This window comes from Gallus gallus, chromosome 3 (assembly GCF_016699485.2).
Source record: "Gallus gallus isolate bGalGal1 chromosome 3, bGalGal1.mat.broiler.GRCg7b, whole genome shotgun sequence".
NCBI lineage: Eukaryota > Metazoa > Chordata > Aves > Galliformes > Phasianidae > Gallus > Gallus gallus.
Genome location: NC_052534.1, coordinates 52,582 through 69,415, shown reverse-complemented (window position 1 = coordinate 69,415; position 16,834 = coordinate 52,582). Strand labels below are relative to the sequence as shown.

Here is a 16,834-nt window from a genome sequence, read left to right as displayed (position 1 = left end):
GCACAAACTGCGGCTAGGGCTCTTTGCCTAAGGGATTGCTTTCCTTCACACTAGCTGCTCCCAGCACTACAGGCAGCATCCTGCCGAGGGCTGAGCTGGAGGGGAAGTGGAAAAAACCCACGCGGGACCAGTGCCGCATCCCAGCTGGACGAGCCTGTGTTACTACACACGCTGCGACTAAACACGGGCTGCTGAACCATGTGGCAATACAAAGCATGGCACGTACCTGGCAAGAGATCAGAACAAGGGAGAAGAAGATCCTCAAACCCGCAGCCGGTCCTTGTCACTTTGCTCTGATCTTCCGCGAGCAAAAGCTGCACCAAGGGAGCAGGCGGAGGGTGGGGAGGGGACAGAGAAAGAGCAGGTCAGTGAGCCTGCACAATTTAGCAAGGAAGGCGAGGGGAAAAACCGTGGGACAAATGCCACCTTGATGGATGGATGGCCTGCGGGAAAATGGCGTCTGACGGTCCAGACTAAGCAATATGATCCTAGGAGCTCTGCCAGCCAGCACTTCTCAAGCCTTTGAGCCCACCCGTCTATCCCGCACCGGCTCAGCTTACCTACAAGACGCTGCGCAAGACTGGGCTGAAGACGAACAGACTCACTCGATGCACAAGTGCAACAAGCCACGTACTCACGCTGAGCTCAAGCGCTCCAATGAAGGGAAGCAGCACGCGCTGCTCCTCCCCTCATTCTAGCCGCTTGTGACATCACTAAGGGCCACCCGGCTGCTCCACCATGGATGGGCAAGCTGGGGAGGCAAGACCACGTCACAAGACCATAGGATTCCAAAAGGGCACCCCAGCGTTCGAGAAATCCGTTGCTGGTTGGAATTCTATCCCAGCCAAATCCTGGAGAAGCTGGCATGGGGTTGGCATGACCAAAGTGCACGACACGGCGCTCGGTGCTGTTGAGCCTCTTGCTGGGCCGATGGCAAATCCACACTAGGGTCCTTCTTTGCGCCCTTCAAGGGCGGCTTAGAGCAGCCATCTCTTTCACCTGCATGGAAATAAAGGAAGAGAAACACAGCACAGCTACCAGACTGCTTGGCCAGTTTCTTTCCCGAGTGCATTTTTGCCTTCTGGCTTCCATGACGACCTCATTTTCTCCTCCCTTTCTTGGGGGGAAGCTGCCCCCAGTGCCTGAGCTTCGCAAGACAGCATGAAACATGACACTAAGACAAACGCTTGCCGTGGCTGCAGGGTGGCTGTGCTTTTGCCAGGCATATACAGGACGGTAGGGGTAGGAAGCGCCACATGGCAGCCCCAAGCCAAGTCTGCATTCAGTCCCTGTGGCCACAGCTGCTGCCTCACTGCCAGAACGTATCCCAGGATACAGATGGACGCAGGCACTCCTGCTCCTTCTGCAAAGCCCTCCTCTGCACAGCCCGTTAGCTGCTGCTCACTGCTACGCCAACCAGGCTCCCCTTTTCCCCTACAGGCGATAAACACGCCTGTACTCTTCTGTGCAGCAGCGAGCTCCAGGGATGAAGCAGCACACAGGAAACCAACAGACAGTGGGACAGAACACAAGGGGGAAAAGCACTTCTGCTCACACACGTACAAAGGAAATCAGAACGGCTCCTTCGAGAAGAGCCTGTTGGGTAAACCCAGCCTCAGAGACACAAATGCATCTGGTTCCAGTAAATATTACGGCCCGTTGTTCATGAAACGCTCTTCTGCTGCTTGAAGAGCACGGAGCACGCTGTGTCGACAGGCACAGCAGCGCCATGCCCAGGCTGAGCACACAAACCTCCCCAGCACCCCTGGCCAATGCTGCCAGGGAAATGCACGACCTGCAGCCCCACATGGCTCGCTGCACAGACACTGGGGGGCTGTCTTAGTCTCAGGTGCGATCGATTTTTCTTCAGTGTCTGCTATGATGCTACAACTGTAATAACACTCTGACGTTTAGAGTTTCTGAGAAGCAGACTTGTACAGAGCCAAGGCCGTTCTCAGCAAAGCTCTCAAGAAGGAGCTGGGAGGAAACCAAATTAGGACAGCTGCCGTCAACGAGCCAAAGGGATATTCCATACCATATGACATCAAGTGGAAGGGGTTTTGAAGGGGGTGGGAGTTCATCTCACTCTCTTCCTCTGCTTGGCCATTGGTTGGGAGGTGCTGAGCCACCGCTTCTACATCACTTGTTACATACATTCGTAAATAGACATATATATTACTTCGGTCCTTCCTTTTCTCTACCTTTGGAAAGAGATTTCTCTCAACGCATTAGTTCCACCTTCTTTTTTTTTCCCCCCATAATTCTCTCCCCCATCCCACTGGGAAGGGGGCAGTAAGCAAAGGACTGTGTGGTGCTGAGCCACCCACCGGCTTCAACCACAACAGGGCCGTGGGGCAATGCCAGCAGACGTGAAGTGCACTGGGCTCAGCAGGAAATGAAAACCATCTGGAGGTACGCAAGCCCACTCTTTCATTTTCCAGAAAACAACCTATGGTGTCCATGAAACATGCCCCTCACTAGGAACATCTGCAAGGATGCTTTGAATGACTGAGGGCATTGCACCCCATTAACGTCACCCTGCCGACACAATGTCATTGCAAACACAGCAACAACTCCTGGCACCGATACCTCTGGGTACAACAAGCACAGGGCACTGGGTTGCTTTGGATGCAGTTTGAGAAAGGACGTGAGGGCTTTGTGGAAAGCGCCTTGCAGAGCACATCATGTCCTGCACCAGGCAGAGCGCTGTGCATCTCTCCTCTCTCCAAACTTCGGGGCTTTGAAGCTGCACCTTGTTTCTTGGCAGTTTGCCCCCCACAACTCCAGAGCACTTTCAGCTGCTCCCTGGCAATTCACGGCTTGCACAGTGCCAAACACAACAAAGAAAGGAGGCAAGAAAGAAGCAACAGCCATGGCTATGCACAGAAGCGGCCAGGAAGGGTTCAGCTCCAGAATGAAACCTGCACAAGTCAACTCAGCAGATTCCAAGGAATTCAGTGACATCTGACACAATTTGCAACGCCGGAAGCACTGCCACACAAACAGCACCATATTTGGAAAGCAGCATGTCCAAATCAGCCCCCTTGCCCTGCTCTACCCGCTCAGCCCAACACAGAAATCAAACACACAAACTCTCTCGCTTTGTCTCACGGCAGCCATCAAGCTCACGCTTTAGTGACACAGAGAACTCCATCTCCAGCTACTCCGTGTCTCGCTAAGCACAAGCTCGGCTGGGAGCCGTCGCTCAGCCTGACACCACAAGCAGAAAAGAAGCGTACATAAGCAGATGCTGTTATCCACACGTGCAAGTCCGGGGGTGAAGAATAAAAGGCTCACTGGGCCATGGGCAAAGCAGGGAGCAGATAGGCAGGAAACAGGAAGGAGCTGAAGACCAGCTCTCCTACACCAAAGACAGGGAGAGCTGAGTCAGCACCACGGGAGGACTTACGACACAGCTTAAGAGCTTACAGAGACCTGAGATTGCCAAAGGAGGCCGCCAGGGGAACTCTCATCATTCTTTTGCAGGGGTCTCACGCATGCTTCCAATGCTGACTTCCACTGCCTATGTCATCTGTAGAATGCCCAGGTGACAAATGCTCAGTCTGTCTGGGTAACGCTTCCATGCTTCCATGCTTCCATGGTTATCACTGAAACAAAAGAAGAAAAAAAAAAGCATGAAAAAAAAAAAAGCTATGAAATTTGCCTCTCTACTGCTGCTGTCAGCGTGACATCTTAGATGAGCATTACGCATCCCTGCACCTGACTGAAGGTTCATCCAAGTCTGTCTTCCACACAGCTCCATCCCAGTGCCAAAAAGAAACACGTACAGAGATGCTTAGAAGATTCTTTGTGCAGATACAAGTGCAGGGTGCATGTGTATTCCCTACAGCAAGAAACATTAATTTCTCAAGCAGTAGTAGGAAAGGTCAATGACAAGGAAATAGATGATGAACCCCTTTCATGGAAGAAGTCCTTGCTAAGCCTCTCCCCATCAAAAAGGAAGCCTCCGGGCATTGTTAGCAGCAGTGCCCAGAACATCTTGCACCACAAAATGCAGCACACTCCTTTTTTTCCACAGGCCCTCATTTCTCTAATTGGCATCAGATTCACTCCAGTTCAAATACACGGATCAGAACAGCCCTTCAGTTTGGCTGAGGTAGGAACCCGCTGCTGGGATGTCCCCCAGTCCCGTTCCCCACTATGTCCAGCACTGGTGGGGAAAGGAAGAGCAACGGACATCACCTACCCAGGCATCTGCAGGGCTTTCCATACGGTCTCACATCGCAGGTAGAAGCGGGAGAGCTCTCGTGGCACAGAGTGCACTTTGGCCGCAATAACCCCAGGCAACGCTACAGGCTTGGGGCAGAGTGCCTGAAAGACTGTGTAGAGGAAATGGACCTGGGGGCGTTGATTGACGCTAGACTGAACACTGCCAGCAGTGTGCCCAGGCGGCCAAGAAGGCCAACGGCATCCGGGCTTGTATCAGAACTAGTGTGGCCAGCAGGAATAGGGACGCGATTGTCCCCCTGTACTCAGCACTGGTGAGGCCCCACCTCGAGTACTGTGCCCAGTTTTGGGCCCCTCACTGTAAGAAAGACATCGAGGCCCTGGAGCGTGTCCAGAGGAGGGCAACAAAGCTGGTGAGGGCTCTGGAGCACAGGCCTGATGAGGAGTGGCTGAAGGAGCTGGGATTGTTCAGTCTGGAGAAGAGGAGGCTCAGGGGAGACCTTATTGCTCTCTATAACTACCTGAAGGGAGGTTGCAGTGAGCTGGGGGGCAGCCTCTTCTCTCAGGTGACTAGTGATAGGACTAGAGGGAATGGCTTCAAGCTGAGCCAGGGAAGATTCAGGCTGGACTTTAGGAAATACTACTTGTCTGAAAGGGTGGTCCGGCACTGGAATGGGCTGCCCAGGGAGGTGGTGGAGTCATCGACCCTGGTGGTGTTCAAAGAGCGTTTGGATGTTGTGTTGAGGGACATGGTTTAGCGGGAACCATTGGTGAAGGGCGAACGGTTGGACTGGATGATCCTGTGGGTCTCTTCCAGCCTTAGCGATTCTAGGATTCTAGGAAAGCTCGGAGAAGGCTGGAGAAATCAAGGTTGCCTCTAAGGTGCTGCTTTCAAACAACATGAGTTGTTGGGCATGAGACGGGAAAGACAAGGTTCAGGTTCCAAAGGCTTCCAATCCCCATGGATCTGGCTGTCTGCAAAGACAACAGCTGCCTGCTTTCCAGCAGGGGGATGCTCACCCAGCAAAGCACTCACCCAGCACATGCCTTTCCAACAGTCACAGCATCAGCAAGGTTGGAAAAGACCTCCAAGATCATCCAGTCCAACCACTCACCTACCACCAATATTTCCTTCCCACTAAGACACGTCCCTCACTACAACATCCAATGTTCCTTGAACACCCACAGGGACAGTAGCTCTATCACCTCCCTGGGCAGCCCCTTCCAGCGTCTGACCGCTCACTGGGAGAAGCTTTTCTTCACATCCAACCTCAATCTCCCCTCATGTAACTCGAGGCCATTCCCTCTAGTTCTAGCACTAGTTCCATGCGAGAAGAGGACCACCCCCACCTCCACATAACCACTCGTCACGTCATTGGACAGAGTGAGGTGGTCTTCCCTCAGCCTCCTCTTCTCCACACTAACGAATCCCACTTCCCTCAGCCGCTCCCCATCAGACTTGTGCTCTACAACCCTCACAGCTTCATTGCTCTTCTCTGGACACACTTCAGGCTTTCAGGGGCCCCCTTGTAGTGAGGGGCCCAGAACCAAACACACTACTCAAGGTGAGGACTCACCAGTGCTGAGTACGGGGAGATGATCACTTCCCAGCTCCGGCTGGCTCCAGCCCTTGGCATTGCACTTCCAGTCTAAACCATTCCTTCTGCGCTACTGCTTGGATCCTCGCTTAGGGCTGGAGCTCAAGAGGTCAACCCAACAGAAATAACACAACGTGCAACTCGAAGACATGTCTCAAAGCCCACAAGAGTCAAGTCTCTCACCCTGGGCACAGCTCACCAACCAAGAGCCAGGCCTTGCCAACTTGGCGGATCTGAGAACACGGGGCGGGGCCGCACATCACACCAGGAGCGTCCATTTCAATTGCGGCTCCGTGTAGAGAAGAACACCAACTAGCAGGCCTGAATTCATTCATTCACAACTGAACACAGAGTTTGTTCTTCACTAAAAAACACACAGAGATTCCTAATCCAAAAAGAGAACGGCAGGACATCATATCGGCCAAAGAGGTTCCTGTCCCTACGCCTCTTCCTCTTACCCCAACTTCCCTCCCCTCATCCCCTACCCCTATTCCTCCGTGATGCCCACAGGCTTCAAGTCAGCTCTCAAAGCCATAGGACTCCTGTAAGAGACTATTCTTTTATATCATTGACTCAAAGTTTGCTGAGGAACAAGTCCAGGCAAGTCCTGGGCAAAGGCAGAGAAATCTTTTGTCTTGAGGACACTGATGGACAGGTCCTGGCTAAGGATTGTGAAATCCTTTAAGGAGCACAGATGGACAAGGCCAGGGGCATCGAGAGAGAGATAAGCTGCTGCTAATGGCCGGGAAGCGGTCTTTTTGTGTGGACTTATCTCAAGGAAAATGGCCATCTCAGGAGGTATGCACAGGACTCTTGCTCAAGCACCCAGGAATGTCACGTAGGCAGCAGAAGATGGAGGATAAAAGAGGGTCCAATAACCACAACGGTGGAAGCTGATCCTTCACCACAACCACGGCAACGGGTGAGAGGCTTATCTCTCACCACGACAGACTTGAGGGGTTCTCTGCCATCTGATCTCTCACCACAACGGTGGAGGACTGATCTCTCACCGCAACACAGAGGCTGATCTTTCATGATCTCTCACCACGACACGAGCTTCCTGCCTTCCGATCCTCCTCTACGGACCGTTTGCTGACGGACTTCCCTGGGCCTGCTACCTGAGACCTGCTGCTTCCTCCCTGACCTGCATCCTCTCGCTGCCCCAGACCGGCCTCGCTGCTCCTGCCCTTCGGCCTCGGACCGTCGGAACATCGTGCAACGGGACAGCTGCCGGATCCTGGTGGTGACTATCCCCGCTTTACGCAATTCTTGCCTCTTTCTATCTTTTCTATCGCTCGCCTTCCCTTCCCCATCACCCCAATCCTTAATAGCGTCCGTCCTCCCCTTTCCCCATCTCCCTTATTAACATTTGTAATAAACTGGTCGGACCAACATTTGAACCGCTGTTTCTTAATCTCACGCCGGGCATACATATTTCAAAGAACCTCCTCTCCCTCCTATAAATTGGAGCGAGACATTTTTTTTATGGCGTAGTCGAGCAGGATACCCGCCGTGAGAGTGTTGTCCTTCCAGATAATAGTCTGAAACTTTCTGCGTGTACCTCCTGGAGTTGCAAGAAGCGATACTTTTTGATAACTTAGACGTGAGCACCTCTCCAGGAAGATCGCTTCATACTCTGAAACTTTACTATTTATGTGTGTACCTCTCGAGGATGTATGAATTTTGTCTAATTGTATTTATTTAATACGTGTGTGCCTCCTCGGGAAGACCTCTCTGCATTTTGTGAACCCCTCTCTACGTGTGCGCCTCTTGGGGAAGCAAGATACACGTTTTTTGACTTAAAAGACGTGTGTGCCTCTCCAAGAAGTTTTCTCACTTTGCTGAAAATTGTTTATGTGTGCACCTCTCGAGGACGTATGAATCTTGTCTAATTGCATTTAATACGTGTGTGCCTCCTCGGGAAGACCACTCTGCATTTTGTGACTTAAGGATCTTGCAACTTAAGTGTGAAATTTGAACCTCTTTCGTGCGTGCCTCTTGGAGAAGTGAGGAAGTGATACACGTTTTTTGACTTAAAAAACGTGTGCGCCTCTCCAAGAAGTTTATTCACTTTGTTGAATCCTAGAAAGTGTTGTTTTAGCTTAAAATTAACTGCGGGTTTTGAAACCGAAGTGTGCCTTGCTTTGGTGTGGTGTTTGCAGTTTTTTGTGTGGCTTCGCAGGGAAGTTGGGAGCGATTTTAAGTTGGTTTAGCCTCTTTGTCCTTGTGCTTTCCTCAACAAAGGGAGGCGCGATCGGAACATTTACATTTCTTTAGGTGTGGTGTGCCTCTGTGGGAGAGGCGATAAGGAGTTATTTGTACTTTTGAATAGGAGTACCTCCTCCTCTCTCAGTGTATATCTTTCTGCGTATTTAGAAATGAGCAACAGTATGGCCAGTATGAAAAGTGAAGATGTATTATTTGATCTTTTAGAAAAGCATGGTGCTCGGCCTTCTGTATCAGGGGTGGATTGGGCACGACAGAACTGGTATAATTTGCAAAGTGTTTCAGACCGTATTCGTGTTTTACAAAATGAGGCTCGTACTCGGGCCGGAAAAGGGAAATCTTTTATTTGTGCAGTACTCGGTGCTGCTTTAAAAGCAGCTGTGGAGTTCCGAGAGGAAAAGAACTCTACGGAAACCCAGACTATTCAAGCATTACAGGAATCGGTTAAAGTGACGCAAGAATTGGTAAAATCTCTGCAAAGCCAAATAACGAGTCTTGAGGATCAATTAGAAAGAGAAAAACATAATTCGGTTCTGTTGCAAACAGCTTTTAAGGAGCTGATAATGTGTAAGGACACCGGTGACACTGTCGCCCACAGTGCACCTCAAGAAAAAGTTTATCCTCAAGGGAAATTACAAGAGGTGAAGGAAAGGCTAGATAAATTAGAGGCCTCTCCAGCCCACATTCGTCCTTTGATAAAAACTGAATATACTTACGATAACAGTGAGGATCTAGATCCTCAAATGAATGTTAAGGAAATTCCCTTTTCAGCCACTGAACTGGCCAAACTGAAAAAGGATTTCAGTCGCTCCCCAAAGGAGTCTGAAACAGAGTACGTCTGGAGAGTTAGTCTCACTGGCGGAGACCAGATCCTACTAACAGAGAAAGAAGCTGAAGGTTATTGGGGACCAGGAGTATTTTTAACCACTGGCAATAATCGTGCTCCCTGGTCCTTAACACAGAGGGCTGCCTATTGGGCAGGGGGTCTCAACCCTTTAGAAAGGGGAGACCCTCTTGCTATTACCGGAACTAATCGACCAGTTAGTGGAGAACTGTTCAGAAAGCTGCTTGTCTCCAAATGATGTATGATAGAAAGTTGCAGCCACATCATGAATCACCCATGATGTTACCTGTTAATTCCGGAAAGATTGACACCTCTAATCAGGGGACTTCCTGAATCGTTAAAACCTATAGGTATACAACTCCAAGGAAAGATACAAGCCATGTCTCAGGGAGAGAGAACCTGGGCAGCGTTGGAGGGATCTGTAGCCCCTAACCACCAGTCAGGATCCAAAGTGTGGACTTGGGGAGAGGTTGCCCAAGAATTAATTAACTATGGAAGAAAATATGGGCCGGTGGTTTCTACCTCCAGTAAATTTGAGCCAAGAGGAGTAAGGCTTGCAGTAGCCAGCCTTGCCTCCAGGCCTCCTAGCCCAAGACTTATTGGAACCAAAAAGGTTTCATCCCCAGTAAAAACGGGGACACGATGCATTGATCATAAACGCAATGGACTTTGGACTCTGGGCTGGACAAAGGGTATTCCACGAGATTTGATGAATGGATTACCCACAGTCAGATTAGAGAAATTAGTTAACTGCTGGCCAGAACAAAAGCTCAAGGGGAGCTGATGCCTTCGCCCCCCCCCTCCCAGGTGAGCGGGAGGTGGGTGGGGGGGTGAAGGGTGGATGTTTATTAGGAAGCTCACGACTAAAGGAAACAATCTGTTAATTGTTTATTTATTATTAGTGGTTATTGTCAAATGTACGGTTGTCTCTTTTCTCTCTTCTATTCATTATGTAATATTCATGTTACCACTCCTGAAGAATCACGGGGTGGTGTCTATGGCAAGTTGCATTGTGTACTGTTGCAACTCTTATGTTTGTATGATTCCATGTTTTATACAAGATGTTGTATCCCCTATTTACTTTGTAACCAAACCTGAAAAATGTTTGTAATGATTGTATGAAACATTTGAATCCCCAACACCTCCCTCCTTTACCCTTATGCTTGCTATCTTTTTCTCACCATCATGGATGCCCAGTGTCCCATTTTTAAGCAATCTTTGAGTCACGGGGTGGTGTAAGAGACTATTCTTTTATATCATTGACTCAAAGTTTGCTGGGGAACAAGTCCAGGCAAGTCCTGGGCAAAGGCAGAGAAATCTTTTGTCTTGAGGACACTGATGGACAGGTCCTGGCTGACAAGGCCAGGGGCATCGAGAGAGAGATAAGCTGCTGCTAATGGCCGGGAAGCGGTCTTTTTGTGTGGACTTATCTCAAGGAAAATGGCCATCTCAGGAGGTATGCACAGGACTCTTGCTCAAGCACCCAGGAATGTCACGTAGGCAGCAGAAGATGGAGGATAAAAGAGGGTCCAATAACCACAACGGTGGAAGCTGATCCTTCACCACAACCACGGCAACGGGTGGAGGCTTATCTCTCACCACGACAGACTTGAGGGGTTCTCTGCCATCTGATCCTTCACCACAACGGTGGAGGCTGATCTCTCACCGCAACACAGAGGCTGATCTTTCATGATCTCTCACCACGACACGAGCTTCCTGCCTTCCGATCCTCCTCTACGGACCGTTTGCTGACGGACTTCCCTGGGCCTGCTACCTGAGACCTGCTGCTTCCTCCCTGACCTGCATCCTCTCGCTGCCCCAGACCGGCCTCGCTGCTCCTGCCCTTCGGCCTCGGACCGTCGGAACATCGTGCAACGGGACAGCTGCCGGATCCTGGTGGTGACTATCCCCGCTTTACGCAATTCTTGCCTCTTTCTATCTTTTCTATCGCTCGCCTTCCCTTCCCCATCACCCCAATCCTTAATAGCGTCCGTCCTCCCCTTTCCCCATCTCCCTTATTAACATTTGTAATAAACTGGTCGGACCAACATTTGAACCGCTGTTTCTTAATCTCACGCCGGGCATACATATTTCAAAGAACCTCCTCTCCCTCCTATAAATTGGAGCGAGACAACTCCTTGCACACGACTCCATCACAAAGGATGGCACACTTGTTTCATACACTCAAACGGACCAAGCAATGGCATCACACTCACATAAAACACACACACAGAAGCAGCCAAACCCTGAGCACGCACATCCCCTCCTGCACTACTGGAGCCCACAGCTCACCTTCACACCTCCGTGCATTTCTGCTGTTTTACACTGATGCAGCCTCGCTACAGCTCCATGCGTGTCACACAAGGCCTGCAGGACGGACCTCTTGCTCTGCAAACCCCATCTGCAGGCATTGCTTCATGAGCTTCACCACCTGCCCTCCTGAGCAAAAACAAGCACTGAGAACGACAGCAAAGCACACTGGATTCCACCTGGCCTGCTCCCCAAGCCTCAGTCCTGCCACACATACCCTGCTACGCAGACTCATCCCCAAAGCCTGGTGGACATCAGCACATGCATCATTCCTCAAACGCCCCAGCCCAGCAGCAGGGGATCAAAGCGTTGCGACAGCTGAAACCAAAATGCTCGGGGACATTCCTGGTAGCGCTGAACATGAACAAATCTACCACTGAGCAACAGGATGTGGGACAAACAGCAGAAAACAACCAACCTGCAGAACTAACTCCTGTCACGTTGGTCCAGATGTTTGTATGATCCCTTCCATGGCCCAGGCCAAGCTTGCTGAGATGCTCCTCTCCTTTGTGCAGGGGGACAGCGGTACAAATGGGATGCGCTGGCTATGCACAGCGTGCCTTTTACTTGCTTTTCCTCTCTCCATCTTCCATTACCAAACAGCATCTGAAATCTCTCCGTGCTAAAAAATCACTTGGGTAAAAAAAGAACTGGCAACCTTGCTTTTAAAATTACAACGTGATGCTTTAAAGCAGAAGCTCACCTAGCAAGGACACCTACCTTAGACAAGCTCAACCAACACGGAATAGTTATTCCTCTGCGTCTGCAGACTTGGCACGCATTTTCAGTTGCAATAGTCAGCCCAGTTCTCAGCACAGCTTTACCAGCCACAGAAAGCCAGTTCATGGCCACCATCTTTTTCTCTCTTCTGAAACACTCTACTGCTGCAAGAAGCAACGATTACAATCACAGAATCACAGAACTGAAGAGGCTGGAAGTAATCTCTAGAGAATATTGAGTCCAAAACCCCCCCACCCCCGCTCCTGCAAAACTGGCTCCATACAGCAGGCTGCACAGGTAGGCATCCAGCTGGGTTTGGAGGATCTCCAGGGAAGGACAATCCACAGCCTCCCTGGGCAGACTGACTATATCCACCCCCCCACCCCGCCCATGATCTCCCCACAGCCCCCTATGGCACCAAATCCTCCTGTGGCTCACCACAGCCCCAGATCCCCCCTAGAGTCCCCCTCAGCTCCGTATACACCCATACGCCTTAACAGTCCCTGCACAGCCCCCTACAGCCCCATATCCCTCCCCGCAGCCCCCAGTAGCCACAGGCCCACCTTAGCCCCGGTTCTGGGGGGCTGCAGGGGGTCTGGGGGCACCGGGAACAGCGCTGGAGGGCTTGGGGGGTGCACGGCCCACATGCTGGCAGCAGCACTGTGGCGCTGGGGGACCCGAGGCCTCGATCCGTCCCAAACCCACGGCCCATCCCACAGCCACGTCCCCCACCACTCATCCCAATCCTACAGTCCACAGCCCAACCCCACGGGGGTTCCACGGGGGACGGGAGGGGAGGGCAGGGTGCTTGGGGCCATGCAGGGCGCCTCTCCCGGTCCCGTTCTCCCGCACACCTCCGGCGGAGCTGTCCTCGGCACTCGCTCCCGTTGAGCCGCGGCTTCCCGCCCGGTGCTGCCCGGACAGCTCCGGTTGCCGCCGCGCTTTCCTGCGGGGCGGCCCGGGCTGCCGGGAGCGGCGCTTCGCTAAGGAGAGCCGTGCCTGCAACCGCCGGCTCCCAACGGCCGCTCCCGCGCACAGCAGCTCAGCCAATGGGAGCCGGCGGAGCTGCCGCTGACCAATGAGAGGCCGGGGGAGGGACAAATGCTGCCGCTGACCAATGAGAGGCCGGGGGAGGGACAGAGCTGCCGCTGACCAATGAGACGCCGGGGGAGGGGCAGATGCTGCTCACGGGGAGCTCCTCCTGCCCCAGCTCGGTGGTGATGCTGACAGCAGGGCTGGAGATGCTCTGCAGGACCGGCTCGTAGCTGGCAGCCACCAATGGACACGGCGGGAGGAGACAGCTGGCGGGAGCAGCCGAGGCATCCGAGAGCATCCAAAAGCCCTCACTCAAAAGCATCACACAGCCACAGCCAGGAAGCTTGGCATAACCATGAGCAGCAGCCAGGAAGCTCGAGATGATTTGCTACCATACACAATGGGAGCAGAGCTCTCGTTGCACGCATCCCACAGCCAGACAAAATGGGAACAAACCCGGAGCTCTGCTGCACGCACAGCCCACAGCCATAGCCTTGCAAGATGAGCTGCCTTGCTGTTGCTTGCATCCATCCCAATCCCTGTGAATGAAGACTCAGAAGGCAGTCAAGGCGTTGATCCAGCACCAGCGTGCATTTATTCATTAAAAGCCAGGAGGGCGTGAGAGGTCCGGTGGACACATGGCATTCATCCTCTCTTGTGAAGGAGGCAGGAGCTCAGAGCTCGTGCTGCTGCCCGGTGCCTGGGACTGGAGCTCCGATTCTAAGTCCCCCTCCACAAGGCTCGGCTCCTCCTTGCTGACGCTGACCTGATCCTGCGTGGAGCTGCTGCTGTCGGGGCACTCGGGCTGTGCTTGGGCTGGGCTGCACTGCAATGGCGCCCCGTCACAGTCCAGCTCGGTGACCGTTGTTTCTGGCAGGCTCAGGTCAGCGTCTTCAGCACAGCTGGGAGAGATGAGGGCTTCCACTTGGATGAGCACCTTCATTCCATCACTGGTGTTATATGGAAGGCTATCATCCGAGCTGCAGCGATTCGTGCTTCCTAGCAGCTCTGCACTGATGGAAGCACACAGTGAACCATCGCTATACGCTCTGGCTCTTCTGCGTGGACGAGGGCTCGATTCACCTAGGAAGGAGTAGATACACAGGCGTTAGTGGCAAACTTGCACAAGCTGAATGATGAGAGTGGTTCTTGAGATTTGCTTATGTAGTGGCAGCAGGACAAAGCCAATAGGACAATAGCAACAGTAGGAGCACTGTCTCGAAAGGAACTGTTGCGCTTTTGTTGTTTGTCTTTCTCTTTTGTTTGGACTCCAAAGCCCTCGCAGAAAGCCTTCACCCTGTTGCAGTGTTACACAGTTTAAACGTGTGCCTGCTGATACAGAGGCAACACGGAGCCACAAAGGTACTCTTCCTTCCATCCTAAGTGACAGAAGGAATCATTCTGAGACATACTGCAGTGGTGCCCATCTCCTGTCTCTTTCCAAAACTACTCGGGGAAAGGCACGAGAGGGGTGTGCTCCGGCAGGTCCAGATCATGACTTCACAAGAGACTCATTCGGGAAAGAAAGACAGGGCTGAACCGAAGATGGTAGGCACGGGCTTGAACGCTAGGAGGAGGAACAAGCCCACTGCAAGCATGAATTCGATGGCGCTGACAAGCAGTGTTTTGACAGCTGGATGTGCACCCTTACCTGCCAGGACCACCACCTCTGTTTCTGAGGGCTCCCTGGCATCGCACTGCAGTTGGCGTTTGGCCACAGAGGATGGCTTTCTTGGCCTGAAGCAGGAACACCAACTGCATGCTGGGGATTCCTTCACCCTGCTGGGTGGACTTGGTCTGGAGGGAGAAAAGAGTGAGCGGTGTGAGTCGTGCATGGTGCAGGGCGAGGGAAGAGCTGCCCTGAGCTCTTGCCAACACTTGCTTGTTCCTAGCACTGCCTGGTTCCTGCTGAAACACAACTTAGAAGCTCGCTCTGATTCACACGGTTGACAATGGTTCCATTCCTAGAGCTCAGCCCTGCAGTCTTGCTGGCTACATTCCCCTCAGCCATGTCAACCCGGATGCAGAGCATGCGAGCAGAGGCTGCACAGCTGTCCAGGACAGCATCGAAGGGATGGCTTTGATTGAGCTGGCAGGCGTAACTGCTTTCTGAGGAACCGTGCAGCCATGGAGGGAATTCAGAAGCATCTCTGACTCTGGCATTAACCGCTCATCGGCCTCACCTCACTGCCATGTTTAGTCTCTAGTGCCAGCAAGTCTGACCAACAGCTCTGCTTAGAGGAGAACTGGAATTGGTTTCAGGCACGTGGCCCGGAAAGCTGGAAAACCCCAACGTTTCCAGGTACAGCCAGCACAGGCCAGGATAGAGGTCCGTGTGCCTTGATCCAACTTGTGACTGCCTGCTCAGCGAGGAAGGAATGGCCCCCTTTGGTGGCTACACTGAGCCCGTCAGGCAACTGTGCGTTAGTTGAATCTCAGAGTCCAAAGGGAGCGGAGACGGAGTACAACACCACACGCACCATTAACGTCACGTAGCTTCTGCAAGTTTGTGCACTAGCACTTGTGGAGAAAAACCCACAAAAGCCCACCCAACCACGCCTGATAGGAAGGTGCTGGAAAAGAAAGTCCTCTTTACCTTTCAGACGGAAAGTCGATGACTGTGTGGAATTTGCCCCCTGCAGCTGCGGGGCCTTCTTCCACTTCGATGTTTGTGCTGCGTGTCAGTGCGGGAGGGCTGCTGTGGCCTCGCCTCTGTGCCTGTGCCTCCTCCACGCTGAGCAGCATGGTGGCGGGAGAAGACACCCGCACAGACTTGGGCCCTGATGGAGAACTGCGCCCTGGGAGGGAAGACAAGACCACAGCTAAGAGGGAGGATCAGAAAGCAGCAGCACAGCCACCACACTTCTGGGGGAGGTGCTGCCCGCTTCTCAGCCTTGCTTATCCGAGCCACTGGAAGAAGAGGAGGTCCAAAGAACCGTGTGGTCAGAGGTACGTTCATGACAAAGAACACAGTCATCATTCACAGCAGCTCACTGTATCGAAACAGGCAAACAAAAACCCGAGAAGAGGGGGGCAGGGAACTCAGAAAGCTTTGCTGCCACGCTTTCATCAAGCTTCACCTGCATGCAAAACATCATCGTGACAGGGACGGTTTTCTCCTTCTCAACTTTGGGCTTGGACACTCTCAGCATCCAGCCACAGGGTGCCATATTCTAATCTACGCCCACAAGCCTGCTGGCCCCTCGATAGTAAAAGCATCTTTCAGCCATCTTGGAGAAGGCCTGCATTTGATCAAGGTGTCCGATCAAGACAAAGCTCATGCAGGAAGACGCTCACCTGCTCCATCTCCGATGCCTGATGTGGGTGTGGAGCAGAAGAGGACGTCTGCGTGGTTGATGATGAATTCTACCACGTCCGACTGCCTCTGCAGTTCCATGCAGGCAGCTCTTCCGCTGGCGCAGGCAGACTCGTTCTGCTGGGATCTGCAGAAAAGGCAGATTGGAGAAGTCATGGATACCAGATCATTTCCCCACGTCTGGATTTTGCCAGCCACAAGCTGTCCAATTGGGCTCTGGAGACTTCCGCAGTGGGCAATCAGTGATGCCACTGAAGAAATTCTCCTGCATGATCAAGGACACACCAGCCCCGTCTAAACGAGTGAGCAGAAATTGTCCTCCTCTAGAAACTGTGCCCGTGGGGAGAGCACATCTAAGCAATGTGCTGAAACGGAAAAAGAAGTTTACCTGAAGAGGTTGGGAGCCCACACAATTGCTAAGTTCTTAGCGGGCATCTTTGTGGCAGAGCAGCTCCCAGCGAGACAAGCCAAGTGCCTCACCAGGTACTCCAGTGTCCTGGAAAGCAAGAGGCAAACCTTCAGCACCAGTGAGCACGCCGTGCTGCAATTCACAAAACAAACCTCAAGACACGCCAGTTCTTGCTCTTGCTACGGAAT

General features: G+C 52.4%; 1 long non-coding RNA gene across 7 annotated transcripts; it reads right to left on the bottom strand.

Moving 5' to 3' along the window:
- Positions 1-750: 750 nt before the first annotated feature.
- Positions 751-12,922, bottom strand: LOC112530748. 7 transcript variants are annotated; one of them, XR_005858546.2, is made up of 6 exons: positions 12,741-12,922; positions 11,887-12,050; positions 11,585-11,788; positions 11,149-11,484; positions 3,436-3,608; positions 751-999 (listed from the first exon to the last, which is right to left on the bottom strand). It is a non-coding gene; the product is annotated as an uncharacterized LOC112530748 (long non-coding RNA). The 7 variants fall into 7 exon arrangements; XR_005858544.2 differs by lacking the exon at positions 751-999 and having other exon boundaries at positions 2,383-3,608; positions 11,149-11,295; positions 11,384-11,484; XR_006938787.1 differs by lacking the exon at positions 751-999 and having other exon boundaries at positions 2,383-3,608; positions 11,149-11,287; positions 11,384-11,484.
- Between the last annotated feature and the right edge of the window lie 3,912 nt (positions 12,923-16,834).